Below are 13,718 nucleotides of genomic sequence, written 5' to 3' on the forward strand. Positions count from 1 at the left end.
CCCTCTCTCCTCCCTGTACCAGCCCTCCAAACCACTACAGCCTTGTCCTAGCTTATCCATTCCAGCATCATATACTGCATTTCTTGTTGAGGGAGCCAGTGCCCAAGCAGGCCCTGTCTGTCTCCTGCACTAGCACCTGTTACTTTTGGCAGCACTGGGAAGCGCCTATCTGATTGAAGAAGAAATAGCCACTCTACATTTCCTGGGTGATTTCTAACAACAAACATAGTTTTTCATAATTAAAGTATACAGTTCAACGCTCAATGTGTGACTCACAAGTCACATGCAGTCAGTACTGCCCAGCAAACTTCGGAAGGTCCACAAAGTTTCTGATGGTGGATTTGGAGTGTGCCATTTTCTTTCCCAATAGGTGCAACACAGATAACTATTTTTCCTAAAGCCTCAGAACAACTCCTTATTTCTTGAGCTGAACAGAAGCAGATAAACCACGTGTTATTAAAAATATGTTGCGGGGCTCAGCGTTGTGGTATAGTAGGTTAAGCCTCTGCCTGCAACACCAGTATCCCATATGGGTGCTGGTTCAAGACCCGGCTGTTCCACTTCTGATCCAGCTCCCCTGCTGATGCACCTGGGAAAACAGTGGAGGATGGCCCAAGTGCTTGGGCCCTGCACCCAAGTGGCAGACACAGAAGATATTCCTGGCTTCGGCCTGGCCCAGCCCTAGTCATTGTGGCCGTTTGGGGACTGAACCAGAGGATGAAACATATCTCTCTCTTTCTGTCCTCCTTTATCTGTAACTCTGCTTTACAAATAAATAAATAAAAATTCTTAAAGAAAATGTTGCTGACTTTTGAATTCTTGACCCTCCCCCCAGCCCATATATATTGTCATGTTCACATAAGCTAAGTGCACACAATACATCTTTTTTTTTTTTTTTAATGACTCCAAGGCAGACATTTCTGATGACCTTGATCTAGGTCCCACTCCAAGGTCTCTCCCCCAGGTGATTTTCCACAATGAGTGGCTTCTTCTAGCTGGGAGGCAGCCTGAGACCCTGTTCTTATACCGACAGAGACAGGATCTGCCAAGAGCCAGGGTGTGTGACAACAAGCCAGCCAGCCTGGAGAGAATTAGGTAACTGGCATGGGGAGTTGTCCTGGGTCTTGCTGCAAAAGAGGCACAAGGGACTCTGCCCTGGCTGGGCCTTGGCCACGTCCCAGGATGGGGATGAAAGCCCCCAAAAGCAGGCCTGCATGAATGATGAGAAGGTTCCAGTCCTATGAAAGGCTGAGGGGGGGGGGGGGGGGATAGCCTGCACAGGGAATGGCAAGTGAATAAGGCTTTGAAGTACTGGAGCAAAACCAAGAAGGCCAATGGGTGACAAGAGAGAAAAACGACGAGAGGGGGCAGCGACCATATCCAGCGTCCTCCGAGGTGTCTAGACTTGACTCCAGCAGCCCTAAGCTAGGCAGGAGTTGAGTCTGCTTACATTCTTAAAAGATGCTTCTGATAAATTGTTATTTGCTAATCTGATACGTGAACAACTGAATCATAGTTTTCACTTGAAGTTGTCTTACTGAGTGAGGTAGAACTTCTTGTCACGTACTTTGGTTTCTTATCTACTGCATTGTCGTGTGTGAACTGTCTGCCTTTTTTTTTTTTTTTTTGGGTCAATTTGGTATCCTTTTTAAAGGTTTTAAAATTTTTTAATTTGAGAGGCAGAAAGACAAAAAGAGCTCCCATCCACTGGTGAACTTCCCAAGTGGCCACCAAGGCAGGGACGGGGTTAGGCTGAAGCTGGGGGCAGCAACTCCATCATTTTTGCCTCCCAGCGTCTATGTTAGCAGGAAACTGGAATTAGGAGTGGAGCTGGGACTCACCCAGGCATTCTGATGCGAGACACAAACATCCCAACCAGATGATTATGACTGCCCCTCTACTTGGTCTTTTGCATGTTTATTTGAAAAGTCTTTAACGCATTTGAAAAGCCCAGGCCATTGTAATAGAAGTGGCAATTCTGTCTCTTGTCGTGCATCATTTAATGGTTTAGAAAGATTTCTCCTATGCCCCAACCTCCCTGGTCCACTTCCTATCTATTCGTTTAATTGATCCGTCTTTATCATAAAAAAGTGCAGGGACTGGCGCTGTGGCAAAGCAGGTTAAGCTGCCATCTGTTAATGCCAGCATCCCATATGGTCGCTGCTCCACTTCAGATCCAGCTCCCTGCTAATGGCCCAGGAAAGCAAGGGAGATGGCCCAAGTGTTTGGGCCTCTGCACCCACGTGGGAGACCTGGAAGAAGCTCCTGGCTTCAGCCTGGCCCAGCTCCGGCTGTTGTGGCCATTTGGGGAGGGGACCAATGGATGGAAGATCTTTCTCTGTCTTCTCCCATTCTCAAGTAAATAAAAATAAATCTTAAAAGAAACAAAAAAAGAAATACAAACTGGAGTGAGGTTAGAATAGAATGACCAGTTAAGGTGAATTTCATCTATTGCTTATAGTGTCTTACTTTGTATTGCCATGTGAAAGGGACCCTTGAGAGATGGGAAGAGAAACACAAGGCTCTGATGGCCTCTTGCCCCCGAGGCAGGGTGGGCAGAAGCTTCGGTCTCTGAGTAATAGCCTGTTCCTGGGACCGGGTTTACCATTCGCCTTCTGGATTCAGGCTCATCCAAGCGCGGCGGGCAGAAGATGGGTGGAGGGACAGGGGCCTCGGAGCCCAGGAGGAGGGGATTCCTGCCTTCACCCGCAAGCCACGGTGGGGACGTGGGGCGCAGAAGAGGACCCTGCGCTGGGAGAGGTTAGAGAACTGGCTCAAGGTCACACTGCGGGCTGGCGCTGGAGGCAGAATTCGAGTCTTCCACCTCCTCGCGACAGCGGCACAAAAGTGCCCCCCTTGTCCCTCCCTGTCCGCCGCAGCCCGCGCTCGGCCACGGGGCGGCAGAGCTGCCACTCCCCCGGCTTCCCCAGCCAGTCAGAGGTGCGGGGCTCGCGTCCCCTCCTGGCTCCGAGCCCATGGCGCGTCCAGCACCCCCAGGACGGACAAATCAGCCACACGCGAGTCTCCGGTCTCTTCCTTCCTTCCTCGAGCCCCCAGGCCCAGCTGCCTTCTCGATTCAAGCGACGCCCAGAACTGGCCCGAGCTGCGGCGGGCGACCAGCCTCGCTGCCCCAGAGTCAGGAGCAAGTGATAACAACACTCGCCGCTTCCCAGCGCCTACTGCGCGCCGGGCGCCTTACTTTTCCCCCGTCCGAATCCTCGCGGCGAGCAGACTCCGCAGAGATGGCCACCCCCGGTTACACGGACCAAGGGGCCGCTGCAGCTCGGCAAAGTTGGATGACACGCGTGAGCTCATACAGCTCATGAAAACGGCAGCTGAGAGGCGGCTGAGTGCTTCCTGTGTGCCAGGCATCCCCTGCATCCCCAGTGGCCCGGCAAAGCGGTGACCGCTATCATTCCCATCCTACGGATGAGGAAACTGAGGCTGGGCGCCTTGCCCAAGGTCACCAGAGTGACGGACCTTGGACCCAAACCCAGGCACGGGTGCCCTCTTCAAAGCACACAGAAGAGACGGGCTTCGAACCCCCGGCACGAAGGGCCTGCCCCCAACGCCCCAGCGCCGCGCGCAAAGCCACTGGGTTGGGTTGCTACCATCCGCAGAGGCTTTCCGGGGACCATGGAGCGAGCGGACTGGCGCCAGGAGCGTAGGCTGCGACGAGTGGCGGCCCGCACCAAGTCCGCCCGGCAGGCTGTCGGCCCCCGGCCCCGGCCCGGGCCCCGCGCGCCCCTAGCTCCCGCGAGCTCAGGCGTACTCACCATAAAAGAGAAAGCGAGCGCCTGCCCTGGAGGAATCCTCAGCGCTAGCAGGTCCTGGACAGCCGCGAAGGGCGTCCGCAGCCGCCGCCGCCCACTCAGAGGTGCCCGAACGACCCAGCAGATGCTGGCTGCCTCTCCGGGACCAGCGGCGCGTCCTCGCGGCTGGTGGCCGGCAGCAGTGCCCCCTCTGCCCGGCAGGGTGGCCCGGAGTTGGGAGCGTTCTTGACGAAGTTGGCGGCCCGGTGTGGGAAAGCGTCTGACCGCGCCGATTCTAGGCGCGCACCGAGGCCGCGCTCTAACAGCTCCAAAGCCTGGTCTGACCCGGAGGGCGGCGAGTCCCGCGCTCAGGGCGCACGGGCCGCACCTCGGCCACCCGCCCCGGGCGCGCCCGGCGTCTTTCCCTCCTCCCAGGACACACGCAGTAGTAGCTGCAGCCGGGGCCGGGGCCGGGGCTGCGGTGCGCTCATCGTCTTCGCCACGGGCAGGGCGCCTTTGTGCGCTGGGCGCGCCGGCCGCCGCGGCCAGCTCTGGATGCTGCAGCCGCCGCCGCCTCCCCCTCCTCCTCCGCCGCCGCCCGCTCCCCGCCTTCCCGGCCGGCCCGGAGGCTGCAGCTGAAAGCCGATCCGGCTGAGCTCATCCCTGAAGGCCACTAATCCAATAGCCGCGGAAGGCGCGGCCGCCGGGAACGCCCCTTCCCCCACCATCCCGCGCCCCGGCCGTCCCAGTTCGGGCCGCTGCCGGCGCCGCCACCTTCTAGAGGCCACCAGCTGGCGGGAGAGGGAAATGGAGCCCGCGCCCGCGCCCCTGTGCCGAGGCGGCGGCGGCGCGGTCGCCATTCACTCGCCCGCGCGCTCTCTCCCTCACGCACTCATTCATGCGCGCAGGCCTCCCCCATTCATTCAAGTGCGCCCGGAGCGCCGGGGTGGGTGCCCCAGAGCGGGAGGAGACCGCACAGTCGCCAGGCAGCTCGGGAGCCAGTACTGAACGCACGTGGGAAATCGGAAAGAGGGAGACTTGCTCAGACACACACAGGTCCGCGCTTTATGTTGGGGATCGGGCTCCAAGTGCAATTTCTTCTAAAGTGCAATTTCCAGCGGCACCTGCTTGGCGGAGCCCTCCCCGCCCACCCGAGGAGCAAGACCGTGGGCTGCTTCAGCGCCAGCCGCAGCGGGGGAGAGAAGCAAGAGGGCGTGGCCAGAGCACAGGCGGGGAGCGTGCCTCCGGGAGATGGAGCGTTCCTGGGCTCCGCTCCCTGTCCGCGCTCGCGGAGGTGACTTCGGATCCATTCCACAGCCGCTGACGGACCCAGACTCTCTTGTGACGGGCGCCTAGCTGCAGAGTGCTCATTTCACGAGGGAAGACGATGACCAGGAAGATAACTCCCACCAGGCGAGGCAAATGTTTCCATAGAGGCTCTGGGGCTACTTTCCCTGCCAGGAAAGAGCAATCTAGGGAATGTGCCCTAGAGAAATGACCATGTGGATTGTCTCGCGGGGTCGGGTAGGAGGGGTAGCACAGAGCCTTGCGGGAGAGGTGCACACTGCCTGGAGTGTTGGGGACCGCCCCAAGACCTTGGCCCCTCTCTAGGATCAGCTGGGGAGGCCTCTTGGATCTTTGTCCTCGAGTGGAAAATGGAAAATGGAGAAATAAGATCTATCACAAGGTGCTGTGAGGATGAAAGAAGGTGATGCATCCTAAGGCTTGGAACATGTTGGTTCTTTAAGCCCTGATCTCATGTAAGTTACCAAATGTCTGGGGAGTTCAATGTCTTATTTTTTAAGAAGCGGTGCTATGGCACGGTAGGTTAATCCTCCGCCTATGGCGCCAGCATGCCATATGGGCACCAGTTCTTGTCCTGGCTGCTTCTCTTCCAATCCAGCTCTCTGCTATGGCCTGGGAGAGCAGTGGAAGATGGCCCAAGTCCTTTGGCCCCTGCACCAGCGTGGGAGACCCAGAGGAAACTCCTGGCTCCTGGCTTCGTATCTGCCCAGCTCCAGCAGTTGAGTCCATTTGGGGAGTGAACCAGCGAATGGAAGACTTTTCTGTCTCTCTCTCTCACTGTCTGTAACTCTACCTGTCAAATAAATAAGATCTAAAAAAAAAAAAAAAAAAAAATGGCAGAGAGAGAAAGTTCTTCTATTCCACTGGTTCACTCTCCAAATGGCTGCAACAGCCAGGGGTGGGCCAGGCTGAAGCCAGGAGCCAGGAACGCCATTCAGGTTTCCCACATGGGTGACAGGGGCCCAAGTACTTGGACCATTTCCTAGTGCCTTCCCAGGCACATCAGCAGGGAGCTGGAGCAGAAGCGGAACAGCCAGGACTCGAACCACCACTCATATGGGATGCCAAATTCTCAGGTCACAACTTAACCCACTGCGCCACAATGCAGGCCTCAGAAGTTCAGTTTTAATCCTGAAAAGTAGAAGTACCTTCCTCTGCACATTTGTCAGTTTGGGACTTGGAGCCGCTGAACCGTGTTCCTAAACTCAGTGAATTTCCCAGTCGATGAATTTGGTTAGGAAGCAGAGTTGCTTCCCATTAATGAACAAGATGCCGAACACTCAGACATGGCTCCCTCAATCTCTAAAAACCCTTTTCACTCTTGGTTCTCGGGACAATCAAGCCAAGCAGCCCTTCATTTCCCAGGCTCGCCCTTGCCACTGAGTGCAGCTTAACCTGATTTCTGCTCAACAGATGTAGCCATAAGAGAGAGCTGGGTCAGAAGAGGAGCAGCCAAGACTAGAACTGGCACCCACATGGGATGCTGGTGCTGCAGGTGGATACTTAACCTACAGTTACTTATTTCTTTTGAAAGAGTTATGGGGCAAGGGAGGTAGAGAGACAGGGAGGGAGAGAGGGAAGGAAAGAAAAAGGGAGGGAGGGAGGGAGGGAGAGACAGAGAGAGAGAGAGAGAGAGAGAGAATCTTCCATCCGCTGGTTCACTCCCCAAGCTTCGGATAGGCTCAGCTCTGGCTGTTGTGGCCATTTGGATGGAAGACCTTTCTCTCTGTCTCTCCTTCTCTCTGTCTGTAACTCTACCTCTCAAATAAATAAAGTCTTAAAAATAAAAAAAGTAACTTAGCAGGGTGTTTCCATTTCTTGTCTCTTGACTTTTGTGTATAGTTGCCATACATTTTACTTCTCTACATGTTATAAATCCCTAATATATTATTTTTGTTATAAAGAGTCAGTTATCTTTGAAGGAAATTTAAACAGCAGCTTTCAAGTCTGTCTATTTATCTGTTACCATTCAAATATTTTCATTCCTTTATGCAGATCCACATTTCCAGCTGGAGTAATTTACCTCCTGCTTGTAGGATTTCCTTTTAACATTTCTTAGAATGCAGATCTGATGTTGATGAGTTCTTCCAGCTTTTGTATATCTGAAAATTCTGCCTTCATTTTTGAATGACATTTAAAAGAACTCTAGGTTGATGGATTTTTTTTTTTCAGCCTGTTTTAGTTTGAGTGTGTCCCCTCCAACATTCAGATGTTGCCCATGCAATAGTATCAGCAGGTGGGGACTTTAAGAAGCGACGCCATCTCCAGCATTCCTTCCCTTCTGTGTGGGATTCTGAGCTTTATGGAAGAGCTGCAGAGAGCACTCGGTTCTCCTGCCCGTCTGCTCTCTGTCGTGTGAGAACACAGGGTTCACCCCTTTGGCGGACGTGGTCCTTGCGAGATAAGAAATCTTGTCAAGGTTCTGATCTCTGTCCTCCTAGCTGCTCGACTTGGGGGAGAATGAATTGCTCGTCTTTATAACTCACCCGGTCTCGGCACCTGCTGTAGCAGAATAAAAGGAACCAAGGCAAACACTTTAAAGATGTTACCTCCTTGCTCCTGGCAATCTGCTGTCACTTCTGTAATGTATCCCCCAGCCCCAGTCTACTTCCATAATTTTTCTTTTTTTAATATTAGATTTATTTATTTATTTAAAAGGCAGAGTAAGAGAGAGAGAGAGAAAGAGATCTCGCACCCACTGATTGGCTCCCCTTATGGCTATGACGGTCAGGGCTGGGTCAGGATAAAGCCAGGAGCCAGGAACTCCATCCAGGTCTCTGGGGTGGGTGGCAGGGCCCAAGCATTTGGGCCATCTTCTGCTGCCTTCCCAGGCACATTAACAGAGAGCTGGATTGGAAGTGGAGTAGCTGGGACTTTCACTGGTGCTCTGATATGGGATGCTGGTGTCTCAGGTAGAGGCTTAACCTGCTGCACCATAACACTAGCACTCCAAATTTTTCTTTATTGGTTTTAATCAATGTGATGACAATGTGTCTTGGTATAACTTTCTTTATGTCTCCTGTCTTCGGGGTTTCATTGAGCTATTTCGATCTCTCTGTTTAGTTTCATCATGTTAGGAAACTAGGGGGTTACTGTTTTGTCAAATGCTTGCTTGTCTTTCCACATTTTTTTTTTTTAAATAATTACACATATGACAGCACAGGCTGCTGAAAGCTATTCTGGAGCTATTATTCTGTGCATTTAACTCACCTTCTTTCCCTCTATGTGCTTCAAGCTTAACAGCTTCTACTTTTATGTCTTCAAGTTCAGAACCGCTGCCTTCTGCAATGTCTAACCTGCTACTAAGTCCATACAATGTATTTATTTTTTAAGTTTCACATGCTGTTATTCTTATCTCTAAAAAGTCTACTTGGCCTTTATTCTATCTTTTATGTCCCATTTTTCCTCAATCATCTGGAACATATATAAATCAGCAATGATACTTTTTAGGAAGAAGTCCTTGGAGCTGGTGTTGTGGCCCAGTGGTTAACATCCCATTTGGGCACCAGTTTGAGTCCCAGCTGCCCTGCTTCTGATCCAGCTCCCTGCTAATGGCCTGGGAAGGCAGCAGAAGATGGTTCAAGTGCTTGGGCCCCTGCCACCTATGTGGGAGACCCAGATGAAACTCCCAGCTCCTGCTTTGGCTTGGCCCAACCCTACCATTGCAGCTATTTGGGGAGTGAACCAGTGGATGGAAGATCTCTCTCTCTCTCTCTCTTTCTCTCTCTCTCTGTAACTCTGCCTTTCAAATGAATTAAAAAAACATTTTATTATTATTTTTAAAAAGATTGAAAAAATTGTTCTTGGGGCAAGTGTTTGGTATGGCAGTAAAATCATTTCTTGAGACATGCACATACCTTATTGGAATGATTGAGTTTTGAGTCTCTGTTTTACTTCCAATATACCATCCTGCTAATGCATCCTGGGAGGCAGCAGGTGGTGTCGCATGTACTTGGGTCCCTGCTGCCCATTTGGGAGACCTGCATTATGTTCCAGGCTCCTGGCTTCAGCCTGGCTCAGCTTTGGAGATTTGGAGGCATTTGGAGAATGAACCAGTGGATGCAAGATTCTCTCTATCCCTCTGTCTCTGTCTCTGTCTCTCATTCTGTACTTCAAATAAATAAAAATAAATAAAACTTTTTTAAAAGGTTTACTTATTTATTTGAGAGGTAGAGTTAAAGACAGAGAGAGGCAAAGACAGACAGAAAGGTCTTCCATTCACTGGTTCACTCCCCAAATGGCACATCTCTGGCACAACAGCTGGAGGTGGGCCTATCCAAAGTTAGGAGCCAGGAGCTTCTTCTGGGTCTCCCACGCTGGTGCAGGAGCCCAAGCATTTGGGCCATCCTCCACAGAGCTGGATCGGAGAGGAGCAGCCAGGACACGAACTGGTGCCCATAAAGGGTGCTGGTGCCACAGGAGGAGGCTTAGGCCACTGTGCCACAACACTCACCCAGTAAAATTTTTTAAAGGGTTCTTGCCTATGAATTCTATTATCTGTGTTATATTTGGGTCAGTATGAATACAGCTTTTCCCCCCTCATTTTGGGCTGCACATACCTGATGTCTGGCATACTTGGTGGGTTTTTTTTTTTTTTTTTCCCTCCACGGATCAAGATCCTTCAGAAAATTCCATCCAGTGTTCACTCTGGCGGGTAGGAATCTGCACTATTTTGAGTTCTACATAAGCTCCACAGATGATTCTGATCTTTCGGGTTGTTGTTTTCCAGTCTTTCAGCAGTTTCCTCTCATGTATATGCTGTCTTGTACCCAGCTGAATCCTTTGCAAATCTCTGTTGTCTTCTCGCTGTGTTGCTTCTTCCTTTATGATATCCCACTCTGCACACCTTGGTCACCTCGGCCTGCTGCTCTGAGCACCGTTGCCAGGCTCTTCCTGGCTTCCCGTCTCTCATGTCACAGTCTGGAGACTTCCCTGGGTGGGAAGCTTGGTCAACTGCAGGGCTGAACAGCTTTGGCTGCTATCTCTGACGTCACCGTCCATCACTGCTTATTGGTCCTTGTCTTGAGACACCTTGTGTCATATTTGCCTGGTGTTTCAGCTCATTCAGATGACAGGGCACATCCAGATCCCGTTTTTCCACTGTGGCTGGACCTCCAAATCTTTCTCTTGTATTTCCTTTTGCACACAGCCATGATGTTTTCTAAGGCTCCCAGCTGAAAACTCTGGCTGAAACACTACCTAAAATGATGAATGTGAGGATTAAAAGAGAGAACACTTGTAAAATGCCTAAGATATTGACAGCATAGAGCAAGCATTAAGTTAATGTTGATGCATTGGTCAGCTTTTGCTGCATCAACAAACACCTCCCACAGCTTGGTGGCTTAGAACAACAAACATTTCTAGCTCCCAAGTCCACCAGTCTGTTGGTCTGCTTGACTCTGCCTTTCAGGGCTCAGCTATGCTTGGCTCACTTTTAGCACAAGGCTTCCTCATCCTGGGAGCCAGGCTGAGAGTGGCATCCCTGAGATACGCTGTTCTCATGGTAGAAGGCAAGAGTGCGAATGCCTGGTTTGGATGCATTACGTACTGCATCCTCTCTTGTATCACTGGCTAAAGCAGCTCATGTGAACCTGAAGACTGATGAGATGCACTGCACTCTCCCATGGAGAGACCTGGCAGAGCACGGATGGATGTAGGAATCTCTTACAGAAGAAGGAACTGATAACTAGGAATAGTAATATAATTGACAGCTGATGAGTGTCAATAATAGACTCTTGAAAGTTAATTTCTATGGGACTTCCAATATGGTGGAGTAGGGAGGGAGCTTACAGCTCTAGTCTAGGAGAAGATAGTTTAGAAAAGTGGAGAAAGTGCAGTCTCAGGGAAGAATTAGGGAGGAAAAATGGGAGAGGAAACTCCACACAAATTAGAAAGACACAGTGGACCTATGTGGAGGATGTGGACGTGCACAACTCAGGACCCCAGCAGCTGAGAGCCTCTGTACTAGCTTTGGAGAGTGAGGTGAGATGAGACTGAAGCAGCCCAAGTCACTGGTGATAAAGCTGCAGGAAGAGCCTAGAGGGAACTCGGCTTGGAGCCCCATGGGGAATAGTGTACCTGCCAAACTAGAGGAGAAAAAAAAAAAAAAAATAGGAGGGGCACGTTTCTCTCCCTGATCATCCTGCAACAGGGTTCTGTAACAAGCTGAAAGAGTGGGCGCCATTTTGGACATATGTAACAGCTGCACCAGCTCATGTCTGTGCCAAGCAACCAGCCCTGTAGAGACTCCTGGCTCTGGTGGGAAGAACCAACAGGGGGCTGTGTGCTCATGATTGTGGGAGGCTTGTGTGCTGGGACTGTGAAAGCACAGGCTGTGTGGAAGGGCTTACAGTGTGGCTAGGACTTTGGGCAGTCACTGTGGGAGACTCCACATGCTCAGGGCTCCCTGGTTACCTGGTGAGGGTCATTGCAGGGGAATCTGAGCTTACACTGAGGACTACACAGATCCTTTGTGTGGTCTTTGTGGCAGAGAAGACAAATATTATACACACTGGGGCTCACTCTCAGGCACTGGTCTCCTTCAAGGAAAGAAGCTCAGCTGAGTAGAATAAATCCCCCCTCCAATTAAAAAAAAGGGGGGGGATTTACCATGCCAAATCTGGGTGTGTCACCTTAGACAAGCCCTTCACCCTGGAGCACTGAACAGAGCTCCCTGGCCACACCCACTATAAGCCTCTAGATATTCACTGAAAACAGACATCCACTAATCTACAGAGGCAAAGTACAAAGATAAAAGCCACCACAGTGAAAAAACAAAGAAACTAATGAGTATTTCAAAAAATGCCAAATAGCAAATGCACCAATTCAAGAAACAAGAATAAGGAAGGCAACATGATGCCAGCAAAAGAATACAACACTTCAATACTAGATTGTGAAGATGAGATTGAAGAAATACCAGAAATGGAACTCAAAAAATTGATCATAATATTACATAGAAGTAACCAAAAGCAGTGCATAAACTACCGAAGTCTGCCTATAACATGAAAGAAAATTTCTCCCATGAAATTGAGATCTTAAAGAGGAATCAAAATGAAATAAAGAATTCAATAGAACAAATAAATGCAGTGGAAAGCCTTAACAACAGAATTGGTGAAGCAGAAGAAAGAATATCTGACTTAGAAGACAAAGCACAAGAAATTATACAGTCAGACCAAAAACAAGAAGAGGAAATTAGAAAACTAAGAAACACTGTGTTAAGCTAAAAATTAAAAAACAGCAGTGTTAAGAGGAAAGTTTATAGCAATTGGTGCCTACATCAGGAAGTTGGAAAGGTACTAAATAAATGAGCTACCAATGCATGTCAAGGATCTAGAAAACAACAGCAAATTAAACCAAAGCTAGTAGGAGAAAAGAATTAAAATTAGAGAAGAAATCAACAAAATTGAAACCAAAATAAACAATACTAAAGTTTAGCAAAATGAAGAGATGGTTTTTTGACAAAATAAACAAAACTGACACTCCATTGGTCTAAGTAACCAAAAAAAAAAAAGTAGAGAGAAGACCCAAATCAATAAAATTAGAGATGAAAAGGGAAATGTAGCAACAGATACCACAGAAATAAAAGGAATAATCAGAAATTACTACAAAGAAACCTAGAAGAAATGGATAGATTCCTGGACACATTAATTGAGCCATGAAGACACAGTAAACCTAAACAGACCCATTACCAAGATAGAAATTGAATCAGTAATAAAGTCCTTCCCAACAAAGAAAAGCCTAGGACTGGATGGCTTCACTGCTGAATTCCACCAGGCATTTAAAGAATAACTAACTCCAATACTTCAAGTTATTCACAACAATTCAAAGGGAGAGAATCCTTCAAAATTCTTTCTATGAAGCCAGCATCACCTTGATTCCTAAACCCAGAAAAAATACAACAGAGAAAGAGAACTACAGACCAATTTCCCTGATGAACACAGACGCAAAAATCCTCAGCAAAATTCTAACCAATCGAATCCATCAACAAATCAGAAATATCATACACCCAGACAAAGTGAGATTACTTCCTGGCAGGGAGGGGTGGTTCAACATTTACAAATCAATCATTGTGATATATCACACTAACAAACTGCAGAACAAAAACCATATATTTATCTCAATAGACACAGAGAAAGCATTTGATAAAATACAACACCCTTTCATGATGAAAACTCTAAGCAAATTGGGTATAGAAGGAATATTCCTCAATGCAATCAAGACAATTTATGACAAACCCACAGCCAGTATCCTAGTAATGGGGAAAAGTTGGAAGCATTCCCACTGAAATCCGGTACCAAACAAGGATACCCACTCTTACCATTGCTATTAAATATAGTCCTGGAAATTTTAGCAGAGCCATTAGGCAAGAAAAAGAAATCAAAGGGATACAAATTGGGAAGGAGGAAGTCAAATTATCCCTATTTGCAGATGACATGATTTTATATATAGGAGATCCAAAAGACTCCACCAAGAGACTATTGGGACTGACAGAAGAGTTTGGTAAAGTAGCAGGATATAAAAATCAATACACAAGAATCAACAGCCTTTGTATACACAGACAATGCCAAGTCTGAGAATGAACTTCTAAGATCAATCCCATTCACAATAGCTACAAAAAAAATCTAATACCTTGGAATAAATTTAACCAAAGATGTCAAAGAC

General features: G+C 49.0%; 1 protein-coding gene across 2 annotated transcripts in view; it reads right to left on the reverse strand.

Annotated features, from left to right (window-relative positions):
• Positions 1 to 4,448, reverse strand: part of SPSB4 (splA/ryanodine receptor domain and SOCS box containing 4) — a 90,927-nt gene extending 86,479 nt beyond the window's left edge. Inside the window, exon 1 of one of the 2 annotated variants that reach the window (XR_007908737.3) lies at positions 3,777 to 4,448. The gene's annotated coding sequence lies outside the window, so the exon portion shown is untranslated. The remainder of the gene's footprint in view (positions 1 to 3,776) is intronic. The other variant, XM_008266252.5, reaches the window with a different exon arrangement.
• Positions 4,449 to 13,718: the final 9,270 nt, after the last annotated feature.

This window comes from Oryctolagus cuniculus, chromosome 4 (assembly GCF_051225735.1).
Source record: "Oryctolagus cuniculus isolate XC-2025 breed Fujian yellow rabbit chromosome 4, ASM5122573v1, whole genome shotgun sequence".
Lineage (NCBI taxonomy): Eukaryota > Metazoa > Chordata > Mammalia > Lagomorpha > Leporidae > Oryctolagus > Oryctolagus cuniculus.